We start from the raw sequence: 19,689 nt of genomic DNA on the forward strand, positions 1-19,689 counted from the left end.
CCCTCGCGCGCGGCCCGATTCTCACGAGACCAGAGGCCCGGACCCACCGGAGGGACCCTGGCCACGCCTTCTCCCGGCCGAGCTGACGGCGTGGGCGTGGCTTGGGCGGGACCTGTCAGTGACGGGCGTCGGGCTCGACCAACGAGCGCACAGGACGCAGCGCGGGAGCTGGGCGCGCCCCCTCCCGGGAGGAAGGAGAACGAAGTGGGTGGAGCCTGGAGCGCCCAGCATAGGTCCGGGCGTTCAGTCAACTTCGGTAAGGGGTGGCAAATCCAATCGTTTAGGAGTTGGAATAAACATCTGACGAGACTGCTATATCCCAAGCCCTGGGCTTAGCGCTGCGAGATATATAAATTCGTTAAGTCAAATATTGAGGGCCAGTTCTGCCACACAAATGTGAAACTACGAAGTGCTGCTCTCAAACACGCTGATAGTGGTGTAGAAGGCCTAACATTCGAATAGAGTTGTTTTTGATGGGAAGAGAAAATGCATTGACTAGAATGCTATCAAAATTTCAAATCCACCTAGCCTTTGATCTAGCAATCCCATTCCTATCTGAAAAGCTGTTCTCCACCTGTGCCCAGTCCATTTGTGCAAAGATGCACTTTGCAGCAGCGGTCCCCAACCTTTTCGGTGCCAGAGACCAATGCTCCCATTGGTCAGAATCGAATGCCTGCTGATCTAAGGTGGAGCTGAGGTGGTGATGCTAGCGCTGCGGAGCGGCTTCCAAAACAGATGAAGCTTGGCCTTCCAGCCGCTCACCTGCTGTGCAGAGGGGTTCCTAACAGGCCGTGCACAGATGGGTATCTCTGTCCATGGGACCCGGCTTTGCTGCAGTGCTTGTCAGAGCAAAATCAGAAGCAGCCCAAGTGTACATCAAATTGCTTGAGCAAATTAAGGTATGGATACAGCAGAATATCATTGCAGCTCTTCAAAAGAATGATAAATCTATATGAAGTGATATAATGATCAAAATAGTTAATTGAAAAAACAAGGTACAGGACATCTTAAAATTGTTCATAAGTAACAAAATTATGCTTTCATATGCATTAAGAAACTTGAAAAGGAACTGGAGGATGAGATAAGACTTATTTTTCATTCCATATCCTTTTGTATTACTTGAATTTTGTACCAGCTCCACCTACTATGGCCTTTCCCTCCAAAGAGGATTTGTACACAGCTACTGAGAAGGCCACCCAACCCACTGTTGAGGGAGTTGGTGGTCCTGCAAGGCTTTCTAAAAGAAGTTGTCTCCAAAGCTGAATCCCTAAGGATTCAGGTGGAGTTGCCCAGAGGTGAAGACTTGTCAGAGGTGAAGACTTACCAGGCAGATGGGAGAGCACAGAGGCAAGGGCAGGGAGGTCAACGGCTTGGTGGTATGGGGTACACCAAGTGCAGGGCAGAGTTAAGGCTGGAGAGGTGGGCCGTATTCAGCTACGTAGGATCTTTGCGACCGTGGGAAGGAGCTTGGGCTTCATCCTCAGGGTAATAGTGCAATAAAGGTTTTAAGTTGGGGAGTAACAGGATCAGATTTGGAACTGAGAATGCTTGATCCAGCGGAATGCCTCAGGTATCAGACCTGGAGCACCGGAGAGGAAGGACAATGGAGGGGAGGGATTTTAAAAATAAGATCGTAATGTTAGCAAAACTCGAGGAGCTGTTTTGCCGGGGGTTAGGGGGTGATCAGGAACATTTCCAAGATGGCTCTCAAGTTTCTACTGCAAAGGACTAGATGAAGAGAAGAAGTAGCCGAGGAAGAGTACCTCCATTTTCCCCCGAGAGTGGTGTAGTGTGTAATACAGGAACCCGGGCCTGCAATCCAGGCCCTGAGTGTTCTGAAAGTTTCATTTGAATAGGTCCTTTTTCTCAAAATCTCCCAAAACAGCCACTTGGCTGGTGTGGGTGTCGAGGTCTTTAACCGTTTTTGAAATGGCTGAGGTGGCAGACACTGCCAGTTGGCTGATGCGACTCCATCCAGGCCCCCTGTTCTGTCGTTACCTCAAACTAGGAGTGGTCATGTGGTGTTATGCTGGTCATTAAGACATAAACCCTTGGATGGGAGACCACCTAGGAAGACCAGGTGCTGTAGGCATAAAAAATAAGTAAAGGATTATAAACTGACAAGGTCCTTGCCTCGCCAAAAAAAAAAAGACATAAACCAAAGTGAGATTTTGGGAAAGGTTGTAGTTCCTGATAAAATCAGACTCATGTCAGAAATGTCCTTTGCCTTTCACAGTGTCTGGAGCGTGAATACGTGGCCCTTAAGGTGCAGCAGCCATCTAACGACAACGAGGCCATGTGGTGTCACGTTAGTTATCGTTACTTAACAAATCACCCCCAACACTTAGCGGGTTAAAAAAACGAACATCATCTCAGCGCCTGTGCGTCAGAAGTCCGGGTGTGGCTCTGCAGTCTCATCTGAAAGCTCAGCCGGGGGAGGTCCACTTCTTAGTGCCCTTGTTGGCAGGCCCCAGACCCCCATCAATGGGCTCTTCACAGACCTTCCTCGCAGCATGGCGACTGGCTCCACCGAGAATGGGTGATCTGAGAAAGAACAGAGTGAATACGACGGAAGCCACATGCGTTCTGTAACTTAATCTCTGCAGTGGCAGCCCATCACTTCCCCTGCATCCTATGAGAAGCAAGTCACCAAGTCCAGCCCACACTCAATAAAAGGGAATTGCACAAGGGCAAGAATAACAGCGAGCGGCAGGCATCACCGGGAGCCATCTCAGAGGCCTCCTACCCCAGTGCCATGCATGGACTTACGACCAATCCACTAAAGATGAACAGAAAGCTAGGAAGTGCCTGGGTCCCCAGCGGCACTGTTGAATAGCTACCCCCGTCAAGCCTGCCTCCCTAAATTCCTTAAAATGTGAAAGGGGGGAAAGAGCTCAAAATAAGATACACAGCTTATGACCCAAGATCTCCAATCTTAGGTATTTGTCCAAGAGAAATGAAAACATATGTCCACAAAGAGAATGTAAGAATATTCATAATAGCTTTATTCATAATAGGCCCGAATTGGGAAGGAAAACCCATAAATGTCTATCGAACAGGTAAATAAACAAATTGCAGTATATTCATTTCATGGAATACTAATCAGCTTTTTAAAAGAACAAATTATTGATACATGCGACAAAATGGATGAATCCCCAAAACATGCTGAGTAGAAGTCTTCCATCTTCCACAAAAGCACACACTGTATGATTTCGCTTAACTGCAGTTCTAGAACCTGCAAAACTATGCTGTGGTGGAAAAAATTCCGAGCAGTGTTTGCTTCCGGGGGGTACGGGTGAGGATAGAGGAAAGGAGTCTGAACGAAATGTCTGGGCTGATGGAAACAGTCTGTATCTTCGTAGGGGTTTGTGTTACATAAGTGTTTGCATTTGTTAAAACGTATCGAATAATACACTTGAAACTTGGGCATTTTATTTAAATTTTACCTCAACAAGAACCTTAAGCAGAGATGAACTCTAGATAATGACACATATATTAAAGTATTAAGGGTAAAATGTGCTAATGCCTGCAACTTACATAAAAATGCATTAAAAAAAAGATGCCTACATGGATAAAGTGATAAAACAAGTATAGTAAACTGTCAATGGTACAACCTCGGTGGTTGGTATAAAAGTGATCACTTCAAAATTCAAGTAGTTTGTATGTCTGAAAATTTCCATAAGTTATAGGAAACAAAACCTACTTATTTAAGCCACTGTTCATTAGGTTTTCAATTATTTGCTGTCAAACATATTCTTTCCTTACACTGGTAACAAGGGTTTTCTACAAAATGGATGAAACTAGCCCTAACGTTTATTCATCAATTTAACATTTACTAGGTACCTACAATGTGCTAGATCTTGTGTCATTAGTGGGGGAATGATCTCGTGAGAAAAAAGTCCCTGACGTTGTGAATCTTGTAATCTAGCAGAGAAGATAAATACATACTATCACACAGATAAATTTATTACTACTGTGATCACAATTAGGGAGAAACAATACTAAGGCCCCTGTCAAGGAGACCTGACCCGTGATGGGGTGGGGCAATCAGGGAAGACTTCCTGGAGGAAAAGTTCACGATAGGTAGAGTTAAGGTGAAGAGGAGCGGCAAATATTGACACAAAGAACAGGATGGGCAAATTAGCTAAGGTAAAAGAAAGCGAAAGGAGACTCGTGGCTGAAGCACCTACAGAAAGAGGACGAGAGAATCCGACACACTGAGGACAGGAGCCAGGGGAGCCCACGTTCCACGGGCTTGATTACTCCTCTGCTCCAGATCTTCCACGTGCTGTTCACGTGGCTGCAGGTGCTCGTCTGGCAATAAGCAATCCGACCAGGCAGGCGCTTCCTTGATAACAGGTATTATGTACCTGATGAACCGAAAGGCTATTCAAAGCTACTTTTTATTCCCTTTTATAATTAGGACCCATCTGTTTAGGGAGATGGTGGGTGGACAATATTGGGGGCGGGGGGCTGAGATGTAGCAGCCCCCATCTCCACAGCTTTGATACTCAAACCAAAGTTTCTACCAAGGAGCCTTTTAAAGCAGCGGTGCTCAACCTTTGTGGCACCAGGGATCGGTGCTCCTGTGACCATCTAATGCCTGATGATCTGAGGCGGAGCTGAGGCGGTGATGCCGCGCTGGGGAGCGGCTGCAGATACAGATGGAGCTTCGCTCGCTCACCCCCCTCCACCTCCTGCTGTGCAGCCCGGTTCCAAACGGGGTTGGGGAACCCCATTTTAAAGCTTTTCTTTTCTGGAAAAAGAGAATGACAGCACTAGGATGCCTGGCAGGTCTTTGTGTATATAAAATTTCTCATTCTTCTTGAAATCCAATATTAAAGTTATAAATTTAAAGTTGTAGTTCCTACTTTTCCAAAGCAATGAAGAGATAATCACAATGAAAATGTAGTTACTTTGTATTCTGCTCAACATTTACACTCCGTAGTTTCAGAAACAAATAATCTATGATTAAAAACAGAATAAAAAAAAGGTACAAATTGCCAAAGACAAAGATGAGAAGCCTCATCTTTATCCTGAAAGAGGGTTTTCTCCTCCCACACGGCCAATAGCACAATAGGTCGCGAGCCCTCGCTGTAGAAAAGCCACAGGCTCAGAGTGACTCAGGAGGCCAGGCCTCCTTCCCAGCGGGGTGCCTCGGGACAGTCCGAGCCAGGTACCAGCCTTTGCTGACGCCAAACCCAGCCCCGCTGGCCTGTCCTGGTCACAGAGGAGCCTCCAGGGCTGTCCCTCGCCCTGCTATGCCTCCTTAGCTCTTTCTTCTCACAGAAGTAACACTATTTATTGGGCATCTACTCTGTGCCTGTGCCTTCCATTAATTGTCCCTCCTCCTCCCCAAACCCTGCAAGGTGCTATCAGGCGCCTCGTTTTAATGTCAGTCAGGAATCTTTCTTTTGCCAAAATGGAAAACCCGACTCAAAATGGCTTAAGCGAAAGGGTCTTTACTGGCTCACAGAACCAGAAAATCCTAACAGCAGTTCCCATTCCAGGCCTAGTTGGGCCCATCTCTGCCTCTCTGGTCCACACCCGCCGCTGGAGGTGGTGGGAAGGTAGCAGGATAACTCAGCATCCTCTACCTGCTCCGTTTCCTGTCTCATCACGTCACTGCCTCTGTTTGGGCTTCCTACCCATCCCCCAACCATTCATTTGAGCTGAGTATTTCCGAGCGAAGTCCAGCACCCAGCTCTGAGGTTTCACAAGGGGTCTGAGAATCAAAGGAAAGATGGATGGTCATAAAGCAACTACCATGCAGACTAAGTGTACAACAGCACTTTCTCTCATGCTGGCCAAGCTACTGCTCTCACCCTCTGTGACTTTCGGCCTCCCCCTTGAACTGCTTTTGAAATGAAGTCCATCCCACCCTCCTGCTCTTGGCCGTTACCCTGTCGGCCTGAGCTAAATCAGAAGCCCACGCAAACACTGAGTAGATTCCTCGACAAAGCCAAGGATGGAGCAGTAAAATGAGACGACTCTGACCCGGGTGTCCAACCAAGGGAATAACTGGGACCGCGAGCATCCGGCGCTCTGCTCGCTAAACCTGTGTCACAGTCCAGGGCTGCTCGCACCCAAAGGAAGGGACGTCACGTTACGCTTTCTGCTTTAATTTGCAGGGAAGTGTCCCATGTCCTTACTCGTTGAGCTCAGTCGATTCTACGCTAGGGGATTTCCACTCCTCTCTCCCCCTCCTTTTCTCCGTCTGCCCTTCCCCCGCCCCATCCTGCCTCTCCAGGTAAGATCCATCCACGATGTCCTCTCTTACTTCTTACCTTTTAGGTTCCTTCACCCTCCTCTCAATGGAAGAGACACAGCAGGTTGTCGGGAGAAGTGAACCATCCCAGTAGCTTTACCCCGACTTACCCCCTGCACGTCACAAAAAGTAATTGCAATCCAGCTACAAAATCATTAAGAGGCCATTAATTACGGTCTCTGATGAGCCACCTGTATTTTTAAAAAATATAGAATTAGAATGGAAAACATATGGAAGGGGCTGGCTCTGTGTGACAGGGTAAGTATTATCTCAAAGCATCACTGAGACATGTCTGCTGGGTGCGTGGCTTTCGGTGTTAGAAACATGCTTGCATTTCTTCATTCGAAACCATTTTCTGAACACCTGAGAACCTTTGAAGAGGCCGCTCGTCTCCCAGAAACACTCTTTACCTAGATCTTTGTACGGCTGACTCCCCAGCCTCTCTGTGTCTCTTCCCCACTCCCCCAAACCCCCACCTCTCTCCCGCTCTCTCTCTCTCTCGCTCTCTCTGTCTTTCTCTCTCTCTTTCCTCTTCCCCTCCCCTCCCTCCCTCCCTCCCTCCCTCTGGGTTGTTCCACATTCCTCCAATGAAAGTCCAAAACTCAGGAGAAGCATGTAGTTTTCCAGTAGCTCAGGAACCTTTCAGTCTTCATGCTCTGCTGCCAGGGTCTGGGAAGGTATGAGGCTGAACCGTATGAAATTGCCTTCTTGCAGGTCAAAATGAAAATATTATATTTTTGAGAAAAATAAAAGCTTTATTTAACCAAAATATGCACTGTTAGCATTAACTGATTTCCCCAAATGATAAATTTCCCCGAATATCAAGTGATATACAGCATATTATAAAATGCAGTTTGTTAAAATTTATTTAAATCCTTCAATCACCGCTTCCTAACTGGAGAATGTTGTTTCTCAGAAACGGTGGCCTCCGACTTCTGTGGTCGAATCTAGATCAATTTTTGATACATAATTTCAACTTCCTGACAATAAGATGCTACTACTGTTAGTTTAAAACAGTAAAAGCAGTTTGGATAAAAAGCGGTAACGAAATGCCCTTTCCGGACACCTCCATACGTTCGTTACCAGACCTTTTTTTGGTTGCAATGATGGTTTTGACACGTTTGGGAACTTCGTCCACATCCAACCACTGTCCAGATCACTTTCGATCCCATTTTCTGTCAAAGTCATGATGCTCTCCAAGGCAGGTCTCAGTTCTCCCGAATCTTATAAGCATCTCTCTAACCATCTCAGTTTATGATCAGCCATCACCTGATGTTACCCACCTGTCTAACTTTTTCACCTTTCCTATTGCTGCCAGGTGTCGAGAAATCGTGGTAGCAGAAACTCCAAAGTCTGCCGCAAGGCCTCGAATTGCCGTTTGGGGCTTGGCTTCCACCATGGCTCTCAACCGATCTTCATTTAAAACAGACCTGGGTCTCCCTCGAGGCTCATTTTTCAGACTCAGATCCCCAGAACGAAACTTTTCAAACCACCACCGGATAGTCCTTTCACTAACAGAGCCTTCTCCAAAGACAGAAATGATGTTTCTACTTGCCGCGGCTGCACTATGTCCTAGTTTAAATTCATATAAAAAAAGTATTCGCAAATCTTTCAAAGATATGGTATTGTTCATTTCTGTGGAGAAAACAAACAATAAGAACTCAATCATCAAAGGAAAGTCAAGTGCATAAATATCCTTACGAACACTAAACACCACCACTGAAAACAGACCTGATATGACCTTCGGCAATCACGCTCGGGTTTCAACCTGCCTAGTGTTTGCCATCTCATCTGGAGGATGCGTGTTTTCATCACTGCACGCAGATCTGCTGCCATCAGTTTATAGCAGGAGGATGTTACTTTTCAGTCTTTTGGTTTTCCAATAGGAATATAATTTCCAGTAATTTTATAAATTCATGATTTTATAAATTCCTTCTACCATAGAAGAAATGCTTTTGACCTAAAATATGAGTTGTGCTTTGCAATCCAGGAACTCAGTGCCTACCGAACAATTTTTTCAGTACTGTCAAAGTAAGATCTCAGATTGATATAATGCTTGGAAAAATATGCTCCCATGATGGGTTGATAAATCCGTTTCTTACGTTTCGTGACAGAAGTGCTTTTAGGTCTTCCTCTCCCTGTCGCATTGATCTGAGTGACTGCGACTTCAGAGCTCCGTTTTCTAAGTCTCATCTACTGAGACTTTACGTTCTTTCACCTATTTCGCTCCTCTTGGTTTGACACTTAATTTTGGGGTAGATGAAGAAAAATAACGTGTTTTAAAGATGCGAAAGAACTGCTCGCCTAAGTTCTCATTTTGCCCTGGCAGTCACGCACTCTAAAGGGCACGACAGTACACTGCCTAGTGTATTTTTTAAAACAACCATACATGTTTCTTAAACCCAAAAAAAGGAGAGAGATTCAGCAGAATTCTGGACGTTTGGTGTGAATCTTGGTGGAGTCAGGGGGAAGGTTTCTTTTTCGGCAGCTTTAATTCCAGCCCCTTATCAATATTAGCAGAGTGAGTGGCTTTATTTTAAGTCTCTAATTTACTGAACGCCATTTACCCTGCTGTTCCTAAATGGAACAGAAATCGAGAGAAAGGCCTCCCGTCGATGTTGTAGATTTAATTGATGCAAGAAGCCACCTCATCCACTTCAAACATGCTAGTTAAGATTCGACCCACAAACAAAACCTATTTTAAAACACAGCTAAATCCGGAAGCAAAAGAGAGAATTTCCCAAATGCATAAAAGAAGGCTGGGGCGGGGGTTGGGGGTGGGAGGCTCAAAGCCACTGTGGTTAAGGGACACGTGACTAGAATTCATATCTCAGAACTACATACAAATAATGGAACAATCTGAAAAAGAGACATTTTAAGACAAGACATTTTAAAAGATGCCTTAAATGTTCAAAGAGAAAACAGAAATAGAATCCGTTAGGCGAGAATAGGCCACTGCAAAGAAAGAAACCCCACGTTACACTTAGCTGTCATGCCTCCTCCTCTCTCCCGGTTCCTGACGGCGCCTTAGTCTTCCCTCATCCTTCAGGACTTTTTCTCTTTTGAAGACGACTGTTTTGCTGTTTTGTCAAATATACCTCATTTGGGTGTGGCTAATGTTTTCTAATGACTGAACTAAGGCTATGCATTTTTGGCAAGAATCCCCCAAAAACCATGTATGCTTGTCAGCGCATCATGTCAGTTTCATGATGTCAATATGTTTATTGTGATGTTCACTTTGCTCACTGATTAAGGTTCATTTCGGCAGGTTTCATCCCTGTGAAGTTTTCTTTCCCTTTGTGGTTAATGAAGATCTGGGGTGAATACTCTGATGCTACACAAATTTTATTTCTCCTCAAATTTTCACTCACTAATTTAACCATCCACTGGTCTGCAATAATTATTCCTGTGTTTAGCCAATGCTGATTTTGATTTCCCTCAATCCTTCCACAGTTATTAACTGGAATTCTACTATAAAGAATTGTCCCTTCCCCTCATTTTTTATTTATAATGTGTGGACTCACAGAAATTTACTCTATTATTCTACAGTTACAGTCCAATGATATTATTTCTCTTGCTTGACTTGTCCCAGCTTTGGCGATGAGGAACTCCTTCAGGCTGGTTCCCATGTTCTTTCGACGCTATCCCTCCCCCTTTTTTAAAGCACTTCGTTATTATCTGGCATACCCAGAGATTCCGTTCGCAGGGATAAACCCAAAAGAACTGAAAGCAGGGATTCGAACAGACACCTGTACACCAATGTTCACAGCAGCATTAATCACAATAGCCAAAAAAAGAAAACCACCCAGTGTCTATCAACAGATGACCAGGTAAACAAAATGTGGTATGTATATATACACATATGAGTAAAATGAAAATTATTCAGCTACAAAAAGGATTGAAATTTTAATATGTGCTATAATGTAGATAAATCTTGAAAAAAATTATGCTTAGTATTGAGCCAGGCACAGAAAGACAAATACTGTACGATTCCACTTATATGAGGTATCTGGAATAGGCAAACTGACAGAAACAGAAAGAACAGATTGCCAGGAGCTGGAAAGAAGAGGGGGAAGAAAGGGAGAAAATTTTTAATAAGTATGGAGTTTATGTTGGGGATGATGAAAAGTTTTAGGTATAAACAGTAGCGATGATTATACGGCATTGCGGATATATTTAATGCCACTGAACTGAAAATACTTACAAATGGTTACAGTGAAAAATACTATGTATATTTACCATAATAAAAAAAAAGAAAAAGAAAAAAAGGTCCACCTGTGCCCTAATTTGAAATACCACCTTTGCCATATACTAACTTTCCATATGAATTTGGGTCTATATTTGTACTGGCTTCATATTTTATTGGCTGGTAGGGTAGTCAACCCTCATAGTTTTTAAGTGTTTACCTGGCTATTTTTAAAATTAGTTTTATTGAAATATAATTCACATACCATACAATGCACTCATTTATAGTATAAAATTCAAAGGTTTTTAGTATATTCAAAGGGCTGTGAATCTAATTTTGGAATATTTTTGCCCTCCGAAAGAAACCGAACCCACTGAGTTATTCCCCATTCCCCGCCATTCTCCTCCCAGGCCTACACCATTCATCTATTTCGTGCCTATAAATTTGATTATGTGGGTATTTCCTATAATTGGCACGGTAAGGTATGCGATCTTTTGTGACTGGCTTCCTTCACGCAGCACATCTCCACGTCATGCACGATGTGGCGCGTGTCGAGGGTCATGCGCGATGTGGCGCGTGTCGGTACCTCCTTCCTTTTCACTGTCACGTGACGTTCCATTCTATGGGTGCACCACATGTGCTGAGCATCAGTCCATGGACATTGGGGCTGTTCCACTTTTCAGATCTTATGAACGATGCTGCTAGTAACATTCATGGACAAGCTTTTGTGTCAACTTGTCTTCCATTCTCCTGAGTGTGCACGCGCCTCAGAGCGGACCCGCTGGGTCATACTGGAACTCCACGTTCACCCATCTGAGCAGCTGGCCGATGGTTCGCACTCCCATCGGCAGCATGTGAAGCTTTCGGTTGCCCATTTCCGCACCAACACTTGGAACTTTTTTACTAGTGCCAGCTTGGCGTGAAGTAGCAGCTCACGATTTCGATTTTCCCTTCCCTAACGACTATTAACATTGAACATCTTTTCATATACTTATTGGCCATTCGTAGATCTTCTTTGGACAAATTCTATTCAAATCTTTTGCCCATTATTTCAGTGGGGTTACTTCACTTATTACTGAGGCATGAGAGTTCTCTGTATATTTTCAGAACAAGTCCCTTATCAACTACAACAGCACGAGGCTGTCTTAGTAGCAGATTTATTGCTGTGAGCCCAAGATACACAGCACCTGGTGCGTGTCAGGCTCTCGATAAATGTAATAAATCTACTCCTGTTTGGGGTTCACTTCTGTTAGAACATCTTATTTTAGCATAGGAAAAAAACAGGAGTCACAAAAACCTACCTCCTCTGAATACACTTACTGAATCAGCAATTTTTTAGATAGCCTAAATTAGTGGATCAAACAAAATAACTAGGACTTTAAAAAATTATATCACTGCTAAAACCAAGATTCCCTTTCTGCCAGTTAACGATTTCAAATTAAAATTTCTCGTTAAAATGTATTGCAAAGTTTATCAGTATCATGTTAAAGTGGATAAAGAACAAATCAGCATCATAAATTGACTTATTGTATCTAATAAAAGCCAAAGATGTACTTCAATAGATTTTAATATTATAACTTTACCAGCAGAATTTTTTAACTCACAAAAATTCATTTTTAATTTTCATAATAGATACCACAAAGATGGAAAAGTTGGTAAATTCGCAATTACCTGTACAAGGTGATGATTTCTCTGAGTGTTTTACTTTTAGAAGTTTCCTATTAATAAATACATAACCACAGGGACAAGATTTACATGCAACAGGAACCTGGAGGGGGAAAAAATATATATATTACGTTTTACTGTTTATTAAACTTCTCAAGTGTTTCTGTGGTCTCTTCAACAAAACAATAAGTAACTTGAAGGCAGAAATCACACTTATATTTAAATTCCACACCCTCATCAAAATTATTTGAAATAAAAATCGTATCCGTTTTCCGAGTCCTCTACAGTTCCGTGCACGCAGCGAATGTTTAATAATGCCGACGGGAATGCGAAGCACAGAAATTATTTCCTACAATGTCAGTCTCAGAGCAGTCCCAGCATGGATTAGACTAGAAGACAGGATCTGGTTTAGGGATGATTCCAGTTAAGCCCAGGGTGAGAGGCTGCTGCCTGCTCTGCTGTTCTGGCCGAGGCTGGGTACTAAAATACGTATATATCTGACAGACATTTCACAGGAAGGAAGGAACAAGACTTGGTCACAAACTGATTGCTGACAAAAAACCAGAACTGAAAAGGAGTCTAACAGTCTGAACATGAGGGGAAGAGGACCAGACACTAGCAGGTTGAAAGAATAGGAAAAAGAAACACCACTATGCGATAATAGAAAATACACCCACGTTTTGGCCTCTGCCCCACGTGCCTGGCACAGGGCTCCTGGAAGCCTTGTAAGTTCCTGAGTGATATAACAGCACTAGGAGCATCTGCTAATATCTGGTCTTTGAGCCCAGGTCCTGACGCAGAGTTCCTAAATCCCTTGGAATTTCCTGGATAATAGTGATGTCTTTCACCTTTCAAGATGAAACACTGCACACACAGGAAATAGAAGGGAATTTCCACAACATGATAAAATGCATTTATGAAAAACCCACAGGTATCACTCTCAACAGGAAAGACTGAAAAGTCTTTCAGTCTTTCTCCCAAGACCAGAAACAAGACAAGCAGATTTGCTTCTGCTGCTTTTTCTCAGCACTGTAATGGAAAGCCTGAGAAATTAGGCAAGAAAAAGAAAGAAAAGGCATCTGTATTTAAAAAAAAAAGAGAGAGAAGTAAAAATAAATAAATAAGAGCAGTAAATCTATCTCTATTCACAAGTCACATGATCCTATATGTAAAAAACCGTCAAGAACACACACACACACACACACACACACACAATATTAGGGCTAACGAAGGAATTCAGCAATGTTGCAGGATACAAGATCAACAAACAAAAGTCAGTTTTATTTCTATACAGTAGCAATAAACAATCCAAAAACAGAATAAAGAAAATAATTCTATTTATAAGACCATCAAAAAGAGAAAATAATGAGGAGTAAGTTTAAACAAGATGTAAGGCTTGTACACTAAAAACTATAATCATTGCTGAAAAATTAAAGACCTAAATTAATGGAAGGATAACAATGTTCATGGATGGGAGGTCTTAATATTGCTAAGATAATAATACTTCCCAAATTGATCCATAGATTCAATGAAATACTTATCAAAACCCCAATGGTCTTTTTCTCTGGAAATGGAAAAGCTAATTCTAAAATTCACATGGATTTGCAAGGGCCTCTAGAAAGCCAAACAGTCTTTAAACAGAGGAACGAAGCTGAAAGACTCACATTTCCTAATTTCAAAACTTACTAAAAAGATACAGTGATCAAAACACTAAGCACTTCTGGTTTCCAGTTCCAAATATAAGGAGCATGAAAGTCACCACTTCGTCCCAACAAGTAAAATGCTGAACAAACTGAAAAATCAACAACTCTTCTTAGTAAAAACTGTAAGAGAAGGATGGTCCCAGGGCAAACCACTGCTTCCAAAATTGAAGAGACAGGTGAATACAGAGAATCTCAACGTACCAAAGCAGAAAGTCACATGCAAAAAACTCTATGGGAACCAGTGCCAGCCCAAGAAAAACTCATCTGTAATTGATGAACTGCTGGAGGTAAGACGTGGACAAGTCAGAGTTTAAAGCTCCAGGACACTCAGTCACGGGATGTCCCCCACGCTTCTGTGATTTTCCACTTCTAGAACAATCGGGTTCTCACAGTAATTGTCAGAGAAAAAGCTCCTGGTGCTTGCCTGCTTCCAGAGGGAAAAGGAACCACTCTAAAATATACTGGAGCGCTCCATTATTCTTAACAAGCCCTGCCCTCAGGAGGAAATAACCAAAGCCTAAACTGCTAGGGTTTTACCAGCCCCTAACTGACCCGGGGGAAGAAATATAACCAACTCCAGTACACTCTAGCCATCTAAGGGGAGGTTTGGAGGGGAAAACCCACTTACTAGCGGGGGACCTACTGAGAAGCACTTGTGAAGTTCACAGTCCAGAGGCACAGGCTCACCAAAAGGCTGAGACCTGATCACAGGACTATAGAATACTTCACTACCTCCTACATCTTAACGCCACATTACTAAAGTCGTTTATAGCAATTCCTTTTATAGCAATTCCTTTTACATAGTCCATCGGGCCCAACTACCAAAAAAAATTACAAGGTATACTAAAAGGCAAAAACACGGTTTGAAGAGACAGAGCAAAGTATCAGAACCGGATATGCAGGGATGTTGAAACTATCAGACCAGGAATTTAAAACAACAATGATTCCCAGGCTAAAGGTTTTGATGGATAAAGTAGACAGCATGCAAGAAGGGTTGAGAAATGTAAGCAGAGAGATGGAAATCCTAAGAACAAACGAAAAATAAATGCCAGAAATCAACATCACTAACAGAAATGAGGAATAACTCTGATGGGCTTATTAGCAGACAACACAGCTGAGGAAAGAATTTCTGAACTTGAGGATATATCAACAGAAACCTCCAAAACTGAAAAAGAGGAGGAAGACTGAAAAAAAGAAAGAAAAAAAAAACAGAACATAATATCCAAGAACCGTGGGACACCATCAGAAGATGTAACATACATGAAACGGGAACACCAGGAAGAAAAAAAGGAACGGAAGATAGATTTGAAACAACAATGACCGAGAATGTCCCCAAATTAATGTCAGGAACCAAACCGCAGATCCAGGAAGCTCAGAAAACACCAATCAGAATAAATTCCAGAAAAATTACACCTGGGCATATAAACTTCAAACTACAGAAAATCAAAGGTTAAAAAAAAAAAAAAAAAAAAAACCTGAAAGAAATCAGCGGGAAAAAGGGAAAACACCTTATAGGAACAAAGAATTACATCTCCTCAGGAACCATGAAATGAAGAAGACAGTGGGGTTTAAAGTGTTGAGAGATAAAACCACCAACTATAATTCTGTGCCCTGAGAAATTAGCCTTCAAAAAGAAAGGAAGAGTAGACTTTCTCAGAAAAACAAAAATTGAGGGAATTTGTTGCCAGTAGACTTGTCTTCCAACAAAGGTTAAAAGTTCTTTAGTGAAGGAAAATAATACAGGTCAGTAACTTGGATGTATATAAAGAACATCAGACAAGGAATAGTGAAGGTAAAATAAAAACATTTTTTTCTTTTTCTTAATTGATCTAAGACAAATCTGTTACAATAACAGTAACAACACATGCAATTATGTATGTTTGTGTACATATCTTCGATGTGTATGTATGTTTATGCATATGTAAACGTATGACAACAATAATACAAGGAATCGAAGGGGAGAATTAGGGTTATTTTGTTTTTATCAGGTAATCACACTTCGTAAGCAGTATCGTGTCATTTAAAAAGTAGAGATGGGTTATTTGTAAACGTATATTAGAGACTATCAGGCAACCAATAGAAAAAGTATAAATGGTGTGCCAAGAAAGAGAGAAAATGGAATCATGTAAAACACTCAATAAAAACCACAAGAGGCAGAAAAAGTAGGAGAAAAAAAATAGGAACAAAGAATGGGGCGACAGTTAGAAAACAGTAAAAACACAGTACATATTAACCCAACTAAATCACTTTGAACATCGATGGCCTAAATGCACCAATTAAGAGGCTGGAGAGTGGATCAAAAAACAAGACCCAACTATACAATGTCTACAAAAAACTCACTTTAAATATAAAAATACAAATGGATGGAGAAAGATGAACTACAGTAACGCTAATCAAAAGAAAGCAAGAGTAGCTACATTAACTTCAGACAGTAGAGACTTCAGAGCGAGAAAAGTTATCAGGGATAAAGCAGGGCATTACCGAATGATAAAGCGGTAAAATTTCCAAGAAGACATAATCCATAATGTGCACGTGCCTAACACCAGAGCATTAATCTACCCGAAGCAAAAACCGACAGAACTGCAAGGAGAAACAGACAAATCTATCATTATACTTGAAGACTTCAACACCCCTCCATCAGACTGGACAGATCCGGCAGGCAGAAAAATCAGTAAGGACACGGTTGAACTCAATGACACCACTAATCAGCTGGATATAATGGACATCCATCTTAATGTGTTCAGGCTGCTATAACAAAATATCACAGACTGGGTAACTTGTAAAAAAACAGAAATGTATTCCTCACATTTCCGGAAGCTGGAAATGCTAAAATCAAGGGAACAGCAGGGTCACATTTTTTGTGAGCACCTTCTTCCTGGTTCATAGCAGGCTCCTCAATGAGTCATCCTATGGTGGAAGGGCTGAGTTTTTTGAGCCATGTGTTATTTGAATTGTGTTGTTTAATCTCCATGTATTTTGTGGCTTTCTAGTTCCTATTACTGATTTCTAGTTTAATTCCATTGTGATCTGAGAAAAGACATTGTATGCTTTCTATTCCCTTAAATTTGTTAAGGTGTGTTTTACCACCCCAACAGTTTTTTTTAAAACTCCAGTGAATCGGTTAAAGAAAAAACCCCACTGTAGTACTGGTGTAAGAATAGACACAACCCAACCATCATTTGTGATGCAACGATTTTCAAGAATGGTGCCAAGACAATTCAGTGAAGAAAGAATAGCCTCTTCGACAAATGGAGCTGGAGCGGCTGGAAATCTTCATGCAAAAGAATAAAGGTGAACTCTCACTTCGTACCATATACAAAAGTTAACTCAAAATGGATCAAAGACATAAATATAACGAAAGCTATAAGACTCTTAGATGAAAAAAAGGTAAATCTTCGTGACACTGGGTTTGACAATGGCTTCTTAGTTATGACACCAAAAGCACAAGCAACAAAACAGACATACTGGACTACATCAAAATGAAAACCTTTCTGTGCATCAAAGGACACGATGAAGAGAGTGAAGAGACAACCCACAGAATAGTTTTTTGCAAATATTTGCAAATCGTTTATCTGATAAGGGTCTAGTATCCAGAATATATAAAAACTCTCACAACTTTACGACGGTAAAAAAAACCTAATCTAAAAATGGGCAATGAATATGAATAGACATTTCTCCAAGGAAGATATATAAATGGGCACATGGAAAGATGTTCAACGTCTGAATTGGGGAAATGCAAATCAAAACCACAGACATCCTACTTCACACACACTAGGATGACTACGGTAAATTTTTAAAAACAAAAAATACCAAGTGTTGGTGAGGACACGGAGCAATTAGAACCTTCAATACAATGTCAGTGGGAATGGAAAACGGAGCCGCTGCTGTGGAAAACAGTTTGGCAGTTCCTCAGCAAGGTAAACAGACACAGAACTACCACAAAACCCTGCAATGCCACTCCTGGGAATATAATTAAAAACAAAATCAGGTGTTAAAAAACAGAGACCTGTACGTGAATGGGTGTGCATCCAGGTACGTCTGGGAACCGCAGCCGAGCCCACTGTTCACAATAGCCAAAAGGTGGAAACCACAGAAACGTCCATCAACGGATGAATGGATTAACGTGGTACATCCAAAAAAAAAAAAGACCCCTGGTGGCCATAAAAAGGAATGAAGTCCTGACATGTGCCCTAAAATAGATAAGCTAAGTGCTGGATGAAAGATGTCAGATACCAAAAGACACTCACTGTACAATCCCAGTTGCTTGGAGTATCAAGAAGAAGAAAATCCATAGAGAAAAAGAGCAAACTGACACAATGCTATAGATATATGCCTCACTGTTAAATGGTACACCTGAAACTTACCGGACTTGGTTAACCAATGTCACCATAAAAAAAATAAATTAAATAAATAGACAGATAGATAGATAGATAGATAGAGAGCGAGCGGCCTGGTAGTTGCCAGGGGCTCGGAGGGCTGGGATGGGACCAGGAGCAGTGACTGCGGAATGGAAACAGGCTCTGATTCTGACGCGATGAAATGTTCTGGAACTAGATGGTGATGATGGCTGTACGACGTTGCGAATGGATTCAATGCCACTGAAGTATACACCTTGAAATGGTTTAAATGGTGAGCTTCGTGTTTTTTACCATGATAAAAAAAAATTGTATTTCTACATGTAATAATTAATAGTCACAAAATGAAAATTTTAACAATCCCAGTTACACTAGCACCCCAAAAATTAAATTCATAGGGATAAATTTAACAAAATACGTACCAAACCTATACACTGAAAACTACAAAACACTGTTGAGAGAAATTAGAAGAGTCAGGAAATTTCTCTCACTGAGGGAGGGAAAGTAAAAAGAGGTAATTATCTGAAAAAGATGCACATTAAGCCCTGCATTTGGGCATGAAAGATGTCTTATGAATGGTTTTAATTGAGGAAGTTTTAAATGAATTTCTAAATCTCTACTTTTTCTAGTTAAGAACAATCAATTTTACATATAAACAGTAAAAAAAAAAAATTCCAATGGGTATGACATGTTTGTAAAGGGTTAACAAAACTCCTTCATTAGAAAGAAAAAGACCCCTGGTGAACCTTCTAGCACTCTGAGCCTGTCACCTGGCAAAGGCAGGACGCCAGCAGTGTTACCAGGCTATACTGCTCATGGTAAACAGGACCGCTTGCTGGCCCCTGGACTGGAAGGCCCGGGTGAAAAGCCACAGCTCTGGGCTTCCCTAGGCACAGAACCACCACGCCATCCCCTGCGAAACCCGGGAAGCTAGGGCTTTGCTCATGAACTAAAACATGGCATTTCTACGCCATGGCATGGTTGTTTCTCTACACCTGAGCTGTCACTTGGAGAGACAGAGCCAGCCCTGGGATGCTGTGACTCTCCTTACTGCCCACATTCCGAAGCTGTTCTGATACCCACAGTGTTTCCTGTCACATCCGGGCCCTCGTCAGTCGGAACGTCTAGCCGAACGCTGCTGGGCCACAGAGGTCCTAAATCCACTGCATGGCCTGGTCACTGCGCTTTGGGAAGCAGGTATTAAAAATGCAAGAAACCGTGTATAGGTAGGGATGGCAAATGCATCTTTTAAAAAGTTGGAATTATATACACTATTTTAGGGGACAGCCCCTAGAACAATCGAGCTTTAATAAACACTTTGCGCTCAGTACCGTCCTACAAAAAATTTAGACCCAATTAATAATTATTTGGGATAGGCAAATTATTTAAAAGCATATCAAGATCACCAATTTCCTGAAACTTAAGAGAAAATGTCATTACACTGAGGCCCCTTTTGTCGCTGTCAGGCGCCCCCCCAGGGGGCGGTGGGGACGGTCTGGGGTCCCCCGTGCG

The 19,689-nt window shown here is 42.1% G+C and overlaps 1 long non-coding RNA gene across 3 annotated transcripts in view; it reads right to left on the minus strand.

Moving 5' to 3' along the window:
* Positions 1 to 7,002: 7,002 nt before the first annotated feature.
* LOC112477328 overlaps positions 7,003 to 19,689 on the minus strand; it is a 30,267-nt gene continuing 17,580 nt past the window's right edge. For all 3 annotated transcript variants that reach the window (XR_003045418.1, XR_003045419.1, XR_003045420.1), the window contains 2 exons: positions 12,126 to 12,222; positions 7,003 to 7,903 (listed from right to left, as the gene is read on the minus strand). This is a non-coding gene — a long non-coding RNA (uncharacterized LOC112477328). The remainder of the gene's footprint in view (positions 7,904 to 12,125; positions 12,223 to 19,689) is intronic.

The sequence above is a fragment of the Pteropus alecto genome, unplaced genomic scaffold, assembly GCF_000325575.1.
Source record: "Pteropus alecto unplaced genomic scaffold, ASM32557v1 scaffold123, whole genome shotgun sequence".
Lineage (NCBI taxonomy): Eukaryota > Metazoa > Chordata > Mammalia > Chiroptera > Pteropodidae > Pteropus > Pteropus alecto.